Source organism: Gossypium arboreum, chromosome 4 (assembly GCF_025698485.1).
Source record: "Gossypium arboreum isolate Shixiya-1 chromosome 4, ASM2569848v2, whole genome shotgun sequence".
Classification (NCBI taxonomy): domain Eukaryota; kingdom Viridiplantae; phylum Streptophyta; class Magnoliopsida; order Malvales; family Malvaceae; genus Gossypium; species Gossypium arboreum.
This window is the reverse complement of record NC_069073.1, coordinates 85,897,892-85,911,575: the sequence shown is the minus strand read 5'-3', so window position 1 is coordinate 85,911,575 and position 13,684 is coordinate 85,897,892.

The following is a 13,684-nucleotide window of genomic DNA, read 5'->3' as shown; positions in this document are numbered from 1 at the left end:
ATTTTCATGCCTTATTATTTTTAATTATTCTCACATGTTTTTTTATGTTTTACAATCATATTATATAGGGAACTATAAGATCTAATTCATGTTATTCAAACTAGATTTATGCTAAATCCTAAACCTTAAATAATTAAGTTCATGTATTAAAAAAGTTTATGTTCTTACTAGTTCTTTAAGATTATCTCCATAATAATTTAATTCAAAGGGCGTAGGAATTATCATTGCAACTGCTTAGAATGTTTTCAAGAGTTAATATAAAACGCATGCATCATCTTTAATGCATATCGTATGTTGCAAAATAAGTTTTTCATATATTAGCTTTGTAATCTCCTTAACCTGGCCTAGACATTAGAACCAAATTTAAAAAATTCGTTAGTCACCAAAATGGCCCAATAAGCTATTGGAGTTTTGTAAACAATCATTTTTAAAAAATTGATTATTTTAGAAGAAAACTTGGTTAATCATTGAATTACCTATTACTCAAAATTATAATTATGGTTTAGCAACGAAAAATTTATATCTATTAATGTTTTTAATAAAACCAAGGTTCATGCATAACTTACTTAATAATTATATTTAAGCATCCTAAAATTTTAAATTCAATGTCATGCAATATATAAAAACAAAAATCTAATTATAATTATCATGCCACAATTCAAAATTTAAAGCAATTACAGTCTCGAATAATAAAATATAAAAAAATAAGTCTAAAATATTTTAATAAAAATAAAGACCGAGACCCTCTAGATGCCAAGTTAGCTTCCTAACTTGGTGGGTTATCTATAAGGATGAAAATTAAAGGAGTGAACTATGAAGCTTAGTCTAAGTTCTATCACAAGAAAATCAGCGCAACCGATTGATATACAAAATCACAACATTTAGAGTAATTCACACCAGCATTTTCAGAATATCGGATCAACACAATACACATACACATATGCACTTAGTTGCAAATTCTTGTGTTTACATTGATGGTATGTCTTTTATGGATTTGGTTATTTTGGGAAGTGTATATTATAAGTTATTTTGGTTTAGGTTGATGTATGGTATAATGTGGTAGCTAAGGATAATGTTTCTTGATGTTGAAAGAATGAAATGTATGGCTTCATGGGTTGAATGCAAGTTTTATGATGTTTAAACTGTGGTGTTAATTAGGGCACATTGGTTAGGCACATAAGTTGTAGGCAAGTAGCATGTTTTGACTTGTTTGAAGGTGTTTTTGGTAATATTCAAAGGGTGGTTTTAGGCTTGGCTTGATACCCAAGATAGGTGTAAAATATGTCTTATTTTATAAGCAAATTTTAGTGCACATGGTTTGGGACACAGGCTGTCACACAGTTGTGTGTCACGCACAGCCTATCCACATGGTCCTGTGTCTTATTTATTTTCACTGCAGGTTGGCCCACACGGGCATAGAGAATTACACAGCCCTATGACCCTAAGCCACATAGGCATAGAGAGTTATATAGCTTGGCGACACAACCGTGTAACCCTGAGCTACACGGTTGTGTGATTTTATGTTACATTGGTAGAGTAAGTTACACGATTTGCATACACTATCTTATTTCTAAGCCACACGGTCTGGGCTCTGCCACACAGCCATGTAACCTCTATTTCCAAAATTTTCAATTTTTTCCTAATTTTTCTAAAATGTTTTGAATTGATTCCAAAATGTTTCCAACCTATTTTTAAGGCCCCGTAGACTCGGTGTAACACTTTAAATTTCTTAATTTTGTTTCTATGAATTGTGACACAAATATGTATTTACTTTCGTGGTTAAGTGTTCTGGGTGTGTGCATGAGGTGTTGGGTTCAAGTTCCACTCTCTAGAAAATTCTGTCATTTTGATCGTAGCCTTATCTTTGGTGGGCTGGGTTATATTTCATCTTTAGAAAACTCATATTAGAATGAGTCCGTTGGTTCAATTGGTAAGGTGTTAGCTTACCTTAAGGTCTCATGTTCAATTCCCTGTGAGAGCGTAAATTATATTTTTGCTTCGGTTGTCTGATAGAGGTTCAGTAGAGTTAGGAGTCTGAGGTAGTTGGTTGTGATTAGTGTGTCAGATTTGGTGGGATAAGGTGGTTAGTGGTTAATGGGGGAGTAAGGATTATGTGTAATTTTATTTTATTTTATTTTCCATTTCTCAAAAAAAATTCTAACATTAGTTCTTCTCTCCCTTTTCTTTTTCTTTTCCTTTTTGTTTTTTCTTCTTGTATTTTCTCTCTACTTCGTTTGACAATAAATTGTTGATGGTCGTGTAACTAACTAAAAATTTGACTTAAGGCAAGCGCACCTATCGGACAGTAGTATAGTTATGGTGAGACCGAAAATATTGTATCCACGAGGGCTAAAAGTACTAGTAATTACTATCTTTTTATTATCTAGCCTAAGAATTAAAGTGTGTTTTTAAACTAAATTAATTTTCTAATTTAACTAAGATTATGATAGGGAAGAAAGTTGGAAAATACTTTAGATAAAACCAATGGAGGAGACAATACCCAAGAAAGAATCCACCTAGACTTCACTTATTACCTTTGACTTAGATGATTTATTCACTTGACTTATTCCGTAGAAATCCTTGATTTATGTTATTATCCATTTCGAGACTAAAAAAAACTAACTCTAGGTTGATTAATTGAAATCTATTTCTAATTAAAACTCCTATTGTCGTATTAACTCGATCTATGGATTCCCTTATTAGATTTGACTCTAATTCGGCAGATTTATGTCATCCTATCCCTAGGAGTACATTCAACTCCGCTTAATTATGGATGATCTACTCTTAAACAAGGACTTTTGCTCCACTGATTAAGCACACCAAAACCTAAATTAATACCCTAGAATATTAAAACAAGAATTTAGAACTCACAATTAAGAATAAGAATTAGTCTTTATCATATAATTCAAATAGTAATTAGATTCGTCATAGGTTTCATCTCCCCTAGGTATTTAGGAAGTTTAGTTCATAATAATAATGGAAAACATCTCAAAGTTTGGAAAACAACAAAAGATAAAGAAAACCAAAGAACTTCTAGGAAATTGGATGGAAATCTTCAGTCTTGATGTAGATCCTGGCTTCGAGGTGATTCCAATGGCTATTCGCGAGTATTTTCTGCCTCCAACTCTGTGTGTCCCCCTTAATCCTTTTCTAAGGTGTTTATATAGGCTTTAAAATGCTTCAAAACTATCAAAAGTGCCCTTTTCTGAATAGAACTAGGCTTGGGCTCGACAAGGACACGGCTGTGTGCCACCCACGTGTGAAAGTGCTCAGGCTGTGTGCAATACCGAGTTGGTTCTTAGTCGACACGGCAATGACACACGGGCGTGTAGTCTACCCGTGTGTCACACACGGGCGTGTGGATTACCTTTGTGGAAGTGCCTAGGCCGTGTGCAACACTGATTTAGGCCAATTTGTCCGTTTTTGGCTCGTTTCTTGCTCTTTTTGCTATCCTAAGCTCTCCTGAGTATAAAGCATGAAATTAAAGGATTAGGAGCATCGAATTCAATAAAACAAGGAAAAATCATCATAAATATGTCAAGCATGGGGTAAAAAATATGTATATCTTCCGGTATATCAAATATCCCCACACTTAAGCATTTACTTGTCCTCAAGCAAAGTCTTCAACTCACAATTAAAATAAGTTCTTTTCAACTTATAATTCTTACTAATAATGTTCGAAATAATCCATAAGTAATCATACGTTAAGAGCTTAACTATAGGAACATTAAAGTTTCAAACAATCTAAATCGAGCATTTCAATCATAAAATTATAGGTATCCCCCTTTATCTAAGTAATCAACTTTAATTCCAAATCGACAAGGTTGACATCCTTACTATTGATTCCCTCAAATCATTCAAAGTGTTTAGGGTTTAATAATTAAGTACTCAATAATCAAACATGGAAAGTTATTACCATATGCTTGCATGAAAATCAAACCTCCACCACTATAATGAAATAATACACAAATCAAAAGGTCTTTAACAGGGTTGTAATGGGGCTTGGGTTAAAGGTGTGGATAAAGGCTGAAAAAGAGGGTTAGATCGAGATTAATTGAACTAAATTACCAAATTTAGAAGAGTAAGGGTAAGTGCTGAACTATAAGAGAGTGTTAGAATTTGGACCATCTAAAGCAAAAAATGTGAACTTTTTCATAACAAAACAACTTTAACTCATCCAAGCTCTTTAGAACAATATGTAACTGTATGAATATAAATATACATCTTTTTTTTAGAATAAGAACAAATAATGGAACATACATAATAAGAATTAATTCAACAACTGGAATGAACGAAAAAGAAAAAGGTAACTAATCAAATTAAATCTCGATAAAAAAGGTCAATAAAAAGGGAAAAATACTTAATGAATCAAAAAGGGTTAAGTTATGGGTTAATATTAAGGGAAGAATTCCAAAAATAATAGTTAAGACTCAAAGGGGTTCACTAGGGGTCAATCATGTGGGTAGGCTTTTTATGGGGTAGATGGGTTAAAACCTAGGTGCCTTTATCATTTTTGTATATCAAATCAAAGGTATGGTCTCAACATGTATAATCAATGCAATTTCTAGAATAACAAATCAATGTTGACACACTCATAACCAATAAAATCAATGAGCAAGAAAGATATATGCTGAGCAAGAAAGATATATGCTCTAAAAGGCTCAAAATCTCACGAAAATTATGGGTATTTGATGCCAATTCTATAAATTCAAAACTTCAAGATAACACCTCAATTCAGGGAAACAACCTAGCAATTTTATTTCTCATAAGTCAACTCATCATGCTTGATTCCTTAATTTCTTAAAGTTTAAACAATTAATGCACAATTACCTATGATTTAATTCAAAACATATCAATAAAAATCATAGATCAATCAAAATTTACTTTAATAATGATATAAGAAAATTATTTAAGAATAAGATAAGATAAAAAATTCAGGGATTTTCTGATAATCACATAAATATCCTCCCCACACTTAAGGTGTACATTGTCCTCAATGTATAGAGATAGATAATAGCAATATAAGCATAAGATTAGAAGAGAGGGGGAGAATAGAAACTGACCTGAATTTGGATGTAATCCTTGGAAGGGCGGAAACAGGTTTAGAAGCATTGAAAGTGATGTGTATGTGACATGTAGATAGAGGTGAAGGTGGTGGTAGAGGTTGGGTTCCACAATCACAGTGCCCAACAAAGAGGTTATCGTGGTGGTCGGTGTCGTGGGGGCTATGGTCGTGGTCGAGCAGGACATGGCAATTATGGATGATTGTATGTGTATGCCTTAGTGGTACCCATCGACTGAACCTTTTGAAACTGCGATGCCATTGATAATATTTAAGGGATTTATCTGTATATGGTTATTAGGATTAGTAATAATAAAATAACTAGATAAAGGAAAATTCAAATTATACTAATAACAGTCTTGTAAGTAATGGATAATGAAAGTGCAAAAGAAATGCCAAAATAAAAATAAAATAAAAGGAAAAGCAATTTAAAAATTAGATGGACTCAATAGTCCTTGTCGATAGCTAGATCGTGCAGTGGTGGTGCTGGAGGTGATATGTGAAAATGTTGGCAAATTTGTTGTAGTGTCGATGCTATCGAATCGCTGAGTGCAATACTGCTCAAAGCGATTAAGGTGGTCAAAAACTTTAGATATTGAAGCAGCTGCATGAACTGGTCGGTGGCTCGGTGGTGGCTGTAATGGTGGGTCCTCCTGAAATGTAGGGATATCATCAGGAATATCCTCGACGTCATCCTCATCGGTAGCTCGTGCAAGTCGATACTGAGGAGGGTCGAACCCATGACGACGCTCAATCATTCGTAGATGGAACATACTTTGGATGCCATGTGGGGACATCTGGCCAATGAGAGTGAGTGATGAAGACTGTACCACTGTATTTAGGAGCCCGAAGTAGTGCGCTAGACGAGTCACATATTGGCCTAGGCTGATGGCTCCGTTCCGATGTCGCTCGGTTTGATGGCTAAAGGCAAGGGAAATGAATTAGGTGAGGTCAAAAATGTGCCCCTACCTCATGCTCCACAGGAAGTATGCATCGTGAGTGTTCACTACACCAGTGCTCTCTCATCTCCCTATTAAAGTGTGTACCAAAAGAGCGTGGAGATATCGCAGAGCTGGAGCTAGTGCCGATGCCTTGGAACGGCTGGGGTCATAGATGCCTATAGCAGGCATCATGGCATTCCAACATGATGAAGGTGCATAGTGGATATAGCAGTGGAGGTGAGGAAAGGTTTTAGCCTCTATGAACTCGTTCGTATATAGTCCTAAGATGACGCCAAATTCTGGGACACTCAGCTACTGTACTAGACCACTAAGACGGAATTGGACTGTTGCTAGGTCATCATACTCCGCCATAACTGTTTGCATGTGAAAAGTCGAGCATAATTCCAAAGTGAGCTCTAGATACGTCGTCTCGATGATGTCAAAGAATCGGTCCTATAGAGCGGTAGCTAAGAGGGCTCGAACCAAATCAGCTAGATGGACCTGCTCTAGTGCAGTCCAACCAATGCAACGGCCCACACCTAGGGGTCGGGCCCGTAGTATTTGGAATAGTTCTTCCCGGGGTCCTGGTGGAAATTGGAGGAATGGGTGTAGTATCTCAGCGGTGGGGCCAGAGGAAGATGTCGCTCCTTTTCATTTTTTCGAGGCAGGAACTATAGTTTTCTTGCCTTTTGGGTTTGTCATTGTGTTCCTGCAAAAGCAATCATAGAATTCAGTTAGAATAATCAACAATCAACACAATAGGCAAACGAATAAGAAATAATCATCCAAATTCAGCTCAATCAACAAATAAAATAAGTAGAATGTGAATGCCTAGTAGAAAACTAAACAAATGATCACTAGATATATAAATAAATGAGAAAGCAGAATATGAATAACATCAAAAGACTATGATCCTAAAAAAATGAATGCAAAATAGTGCTAATGTCCAAGACTAAATGGAGCATAGACATGGAGTTATCAATACTGAACAGAATAAGGATTAACTAAGCAATAATAAACAATAAAACACTAAAATAAAATAAAACAATAAGAACAAAATAGTAAAATAATAAATAAATAAATATGAATAATAAGAAATAATACTAATAAGAATGAAATAAATAAGTAAAAATGGAGAAAATTAGTAACCAACGATGGGTGGTGGTTGGAATGTGCGGGCCTATCGACGGTTGGTGTAGGCGTGAGTGGAAAGGGATAAAGGAGTGTTGGAGCTGCTCGTGAGGTTCCAAATGGGGCTACGGGGTGGTTTTGTTTGGGGCGACGATAGGGGTGAGGGGGAAAAAAGAAGGAAGAGGGAGAAGGATAAGGGGGTTTGTGTGTGACATCCCTAATTTGACCCTAGTCGAAAAGTGGTTTCGGGACCACAAAACCGAGTCATAAGAGTAATTAGGTGTTATATTCTGTGCTTATTGTATGTGGAATTTGTATGCGTAAATATTTCGTGCCTTGATTTTATTAATTAAGTGCTAATTTATAAGAAAGGACCCATGTGTTAGGACTTGAAAATGTGATAGGTGAATTTTTAAGGGCCAAATAATGCATGAAGTAAAGACATGAGGGATTTGCATGTCAATTTAGCCAACTATAGGAAGTGGCCGGCCATGGTAATGGAGATGGGCAAAAGAAAACATGTCTTGAACATGTTTTGCTAATGGTGGATGTGACAGCCCAAAATTGACCCTAGTCGGGAAGTGGTTTCGGGACCGCTAAACCGAGTCACCGAAATGTTCTAACGTAATATTTATTGTCTAGAATATGTGAATATGAATGTGTGAAAAATTGAATGTTTGGATTTTGTTAATTGTAAGTGAATTTTATCAAATAGGACTTATGTGAGAAAATTTAAAAATGTGCTAGGCAAATGTAAGGTGGCCTATTAATACATGTGGGAAAATGGTTGTCCTTACATGTCAAATAACCCACTTCCTAAGGTGAGTGGCCGGCCATGACAAGGTTATGGGCAAGGGAACATGTTTCCAACATGTTTTGCTAATGGTTGATGTTAGAATTGTTATTATATTGGTGTTAGTAGGAAGAGAAACAAAAAAAATGTGTGTGTGTGGTTACCCCTCCCCATTGCCGTGTATTGAACAAGGAAAACAAAAAAAAAATTTTGCTCATTCTATTCTCCATTGCCGTGACTTGAAGGAGGAAGAAGAAGGGATTTCTTTTGTGCATGATTCGGCTTGGTTGATGCTTAGGAAGAGGTAAGCACTTTGAAATCCTTGGAAATTTAGATATAAACGAGGTGATTAGTTCAAGTTCTATTCATTCCATGGATTAAATTTGGGTGTTTGGAGGCTTGGTATTTGGCCAAGTAGTTGAAGCTCTTGGTACATATACTTTTAAATGGAGGTTGAAATTTGGTTGTTCATGGGGGAGGGGGTGCTGAATGTGGCCAATGAAAGGCCTTGATGAACTATATATGCGGCTTGGGTTTATGATATTCGGTTAAGGGATATTGTGCTAGCAAGGTTGGTTTAATATATACATGTAAGTTACTTTGTATTTGATGTTTAGAAAAAAAAAAATAGTGAAAGGCAAAGTTAATGATGTTGGATAAATTTTTAGTAGAGTTGTGCTTAGGCATTCGGTCATTGATGAGCATTGTTGTAACCTAGTTGTAGTTGCAACTCCTAATCTTGAGATGGAATTTGTACACATACGTTAAGTAAATGGTTAGGGCCGAATGGGACTATGTGTTTGAAAGAATAAAATCGATACTATAATTGCTAGTATAAGTATTCGGCCATTCAATCAAGGGTATAGGTGATGTTAGATCAATTTTAGCACATTCGGCTATATAAGTATACCCAATTATGATATTGCCTTTGATTGTATGAAATCAACTAAAATGGGTGGTTAGTAAGGGTGGTTATCTAATATACGAATATGTATACGTGTATGTGCGATTGGATTATTGATAGAATAGTAAATTGCATAAGGCTATTGGCGAATAGCCAAGAACATAAGGTAGCAAGATAAAATTTTACCATGTCGTTCGCATGTTATATGATCATTAGAATGTGGATACCAACATATGTACCCAAGCGATTGAATGAGTTGATTTATTTGTTTAAGCTCAAGATCCTAAAGGAGAGGCGTCCAACAAAGGGAAATCGAAGGTCAACGAGTAGCCGACTTGGAATTATTTGCCCAACACAAGGTAAGTCATTAAGCATATATTTGATATTGCTTAAATGATTGTAAAAATCTATGCAATTGTGCTTAATGGGATGATATATACATATAAATGAAATGTATGTGTATGGAGTGATGACATTTGTTGAACGTAAAAGAAATAGTGAAATGTGTAGAAAGTTGCTTTCGGCACTAAGTGTGCGGGCAATACATGTGTACGGTGACGAGATTGGCACTAAGTGTGCATGCTGGAAATATATGGCACTAAGTGTGCATGCTGGAAATATATGGCACTAAGTGTGCATGCTGGAAATATATGGCACTGGGTGTGCGAGCTCGAAGGGTATGGCACTAAGTGTGCGGGTTTAAAATTGTACAGCACTAAGTGTGCGAGTTTGATTATATAGCACTAAGTGTGCGAGTTGAATACATATAGCACTAAGTGTGCGGATTCACTATATACTCTTGCATTACAATTGGCACTGAGTGTGCGACATCATCGAGCTAATCCCGGACAGCGGATCGGGTAAGTACCTTGAGCTCATGACGAATAGAAAATACGTTCATGCTCGGGGTTGAACTTGGTAAGCCTTAAATCTATGTGATGATTGAAATTGTATGATTATGGTGGAAATGAGTTAGTGTGTGAAAATGCCTCAAATATCTTGTTGTATAGAATATGAAATGTGGATGTATGACTTGGTATGAGATTGAACCGAAAGGTCCGAGGATTTATGGTATAGCTTCAATATGGATGAGTACCTAGCCTCGTCTATTGTTCATGTTGTGATAACTTTATCAATGGATGATTGTTGAATGCTTATGACTTACTGAGTTATAAACTCACTCGGTGTTTTCTTGTCACCCATTTTAGGTCTCTTGGACTCGTATTGTTGCGTGCTCGGAACCGTCGTTGAAGTCATCACACCGGCTGAAATCTTTTGGTATTGTCTTCGTTGTTGAAGAACATTTGGCATGTATAGGCTATTATATTTTGTTGAACTGTGGGTTGTAAACTTTAAGCCATATGAAAATGGCCTATGCGGTCGTCGAGTGGGATGCTAGAACCTATAGCCACGAGTCTTAGAAACTTTAAATTTTGATAAGGTGGCCATAATTTGTGTCATGTATGATGGATGATTAAGGCCAAGGAAAGATTCATGAAATTGGCATAGTCTACTGCAGTAACTGTTGCGGACAGCAGCAGTGAGATGAGATTGAAAAATCACTAAAAATAGTAGAAGTAGAATTAAATAGTGAGTAAATTATGAAATTGAACCTTGATGAATCTATTTTTATATGGATGAAACGAAACGACCATATGAGTAGTATACTGAGAAATATTAAAGTTCTCGTGAGACAGGGCCAGAACGGTTTCTGGGTCCCCTGTCGCGACTTTGAAAATTTGCCATAAATTATCCAGAAACAATTAGAAGTCATGCCTTATATGAATAGATTCCCCTTTGAGTCTAGTTTCATTAGAAACAAACGGCATGAGCATTAGAGCTCTGTACGAGATGATATTCAAGTTGTAACGCGCAAAGGTCAGTGTAGTCGACCCCTGTAACATGGGTGACTTTAACTAATAAACTGTACCAATTGGCCCGACCAAAAATTCTAGAAATAAATTCATGGATGGATATATGAGTCTAAATTCAGAGAAAATTTACGGAATCAGTTTCCGAGTTTTGGAACTCGAGATATGATTTTTAAGGCGACAGTGACGCAGTTTTCCAGCCTGTCTGGAAATGCTAAATTGGTTGGTACCTTGAGAGGATTTGGCCCGTTAACCCCTCGTGTCCGACACCGGCGACGGTCACGAGTATGGGGTGTTACAGTGGATGTTAGAAATAATAAAATAAAGAGCATGGGCAAAGGGAACATGTTTCAAACATGTCTAGTTAATGGATCATGTTAGAAAGAATAAAGAAATGGAGAAAAAAAAAAGGGAAATGATGAACAAAAGAAAAAAAAAATGAGCATGGATGCCCCCCCCTTTGTTGCCGTGAGTAGAGGAAAAAGAAAGGAGAAAAATTTGTTCATCCATTCTCAATTCTTGGCCGAAAATACTAAGGGAAAAAGGAAGGATTTTTGCTTCATGCTTGGTTTAGAAGAGAACTAGAAGGAGATTTGGTCATACTTGTGTCAAGATTAAGGTATGTTTGAGGTTGTGTCATGAGATTCATGCATGTTTTAGTTGCTAACTTGATGTTCATGTTAGCCCATGGTTCAAATCCTTGTTATGCCATGGAAATGGTATTTGGCCAAGGTTGATATTGTGTTAAAGCCATTGCATGCTAAATGTGAAGCTTGTTGATGATGCATGTAATGATGGATTGACTACTCTTGAAATTTCTTTTAGCATTCTTGAGTAAGACATGGAGTTTTCTTTGTTTAACCATGACCAAAAATTGAAAGGGGATGGTGTGGGATGTATTCGCCATGGCATGCTCATAAGTGCGATTTATGCTTGTTGCATGATAGGTAAAAATTTGTGTTTTGATATATGTGTATATGTGTTTGTACATGATGTTACAAATGGATGTGAAAATATATGCTAGATTGGGAAAATTTGATTAAATGTTCATGAGATGAAATTAGGTGATTAAAAGATGTTAGTTGACATTGTATATATATATATATATATATTCGGCCATTAAAGTAAGTATGTAGGTGATGTTGAATCAAGTTTTTGGTGCATATTCGGTTAGGTGTATAATCGACCAAATGGGTGATTAGTAAGAATGGTTGCCGAATATACAAGCATACATATGCATGTGTAGTTGAATTATGAATGTTTAGCAAGATGGTTAAACTAGTTGATTTATTGATTAAGCTCAAGGAGTTAAAGAAGGAGAATCAAGCAAGGGAAAGACGAAGGTCATCGAGTAGCCGACTTGGAACTATTTTACCCAACACGAGGTAAGTCATTAAGCATATATTTGGTGTTGATTTAAATGATCATAATATATATGCAAATGTGTTTAAATGAGTTGATGTGTAAATGGAAATGTATGTGTATGGAATGATGCCATTGTTGAATGTATAAAGGCAGCAAAATGCATAAGGTATTGGTCTCGGCACTAAGTGTGCGGGTATAAATGGACACGGTGACAAGATTGGCACTAAGTGTGCGGGTTTAAAATTGTACAGCACTAAGTGTGCGAGTTTGATTATATAGCACTAAGTGTGCGAGTTGAATGTATATAGCACTAAGTGTGCGGATTCTCTATATGCTCTTGCATTACAATTGGCACTGAGTGTGCGACATTATCGAGTTAATCCCGGACAGAGTACCTTGAGCTCATGACGAATAGGCAATATGTTCATGGTCGGGGTTGAGCTTGGTAAGCTTTAAATCTATGTGATAATTGCAATTGTATGATTGTGGTGAAAATGAGTTGGTGTGTGAAAATGCCTCAAATATCTTATTGTACAGAGTATGAAATGTGGATGTATGACTTGGTATGAGATTGAACCGAAAGGTCCGAGGAATTATGGTATAGTTTGATATGGATGGAGTACCTAGCCTCGTTTATCGTTTCATGTTGTGATAATTTTATTAATGGATGGTTGATGAATGCTTATGACTTACTGAGTTATAAACTCACTCGGTGTTTTCTTGTCACCCATTTTAGGTCTCTTGGACTCGTATCGTTTGCGTGCTCGGAACCGTCGTTGAAGTCATCACACCGGCTGGAAATCTTTTGGTATTGTCTTCGTAGTTGAACTAGGAGAACATTTGGCATGTATAGGCTATTTTGTTTTGTTGAATTGTGGGTTGTAAACTTTAAGCCATGCGAAAATGGCCTATGTGGTCGGTTGAGTGTGATCCTAAAACATATAGTCACGAGCCTTAGAAACCTTAATTTTGATAAGGTGGCCATAGTTGTATTATGTATGATGAAATAGTTGGCCATGGAAGAATTATGAAATAGTCATTGTTTGCTTTAGTAACAGATGCTGCCAGCAGCAGTGAGGTGAGATGGAAAAATCACTAAATATAGTAGAAGTAGAATTAAATAGTGAATAAATTATGAAATCTAACCTTGATGAATCTATTTTCATATGGACGAAACGAAACGACCATATGAGCCGTATTTTAAGAGATATTCGAGATTTCGTGAGACAGGGCCAGAACGGTTTCTGGATCCTCTGTTTCGACTTTGAAAATTTACCATAAATTATCCAGAAACAATTAGGAGTCATGCCTTATATGCATAGATTCCCCTTTGAGTCTAGTTTCATTAGAACAAACATCATGAGCACTAGAGCTCTGTACAAGATGATATCCAGGTCGTAATGCGCAAAGGTCAGTGTAATCGAACTCTGAAACAGGGGTGACTTTAACTAATAAACTGTACTAATTGGCTTGACCAAAAATTCTAGAAAAAAATGTGTAGATGGTATTATGAGTCTAGTTTCAGGGAAAATTGACAGAACTGATTTTCGAGTTCTGGAACTCAAGATATGACTTTTAAGGTGACAGTGACGCAGTTAGCTAGCTTGCCTGGAACAG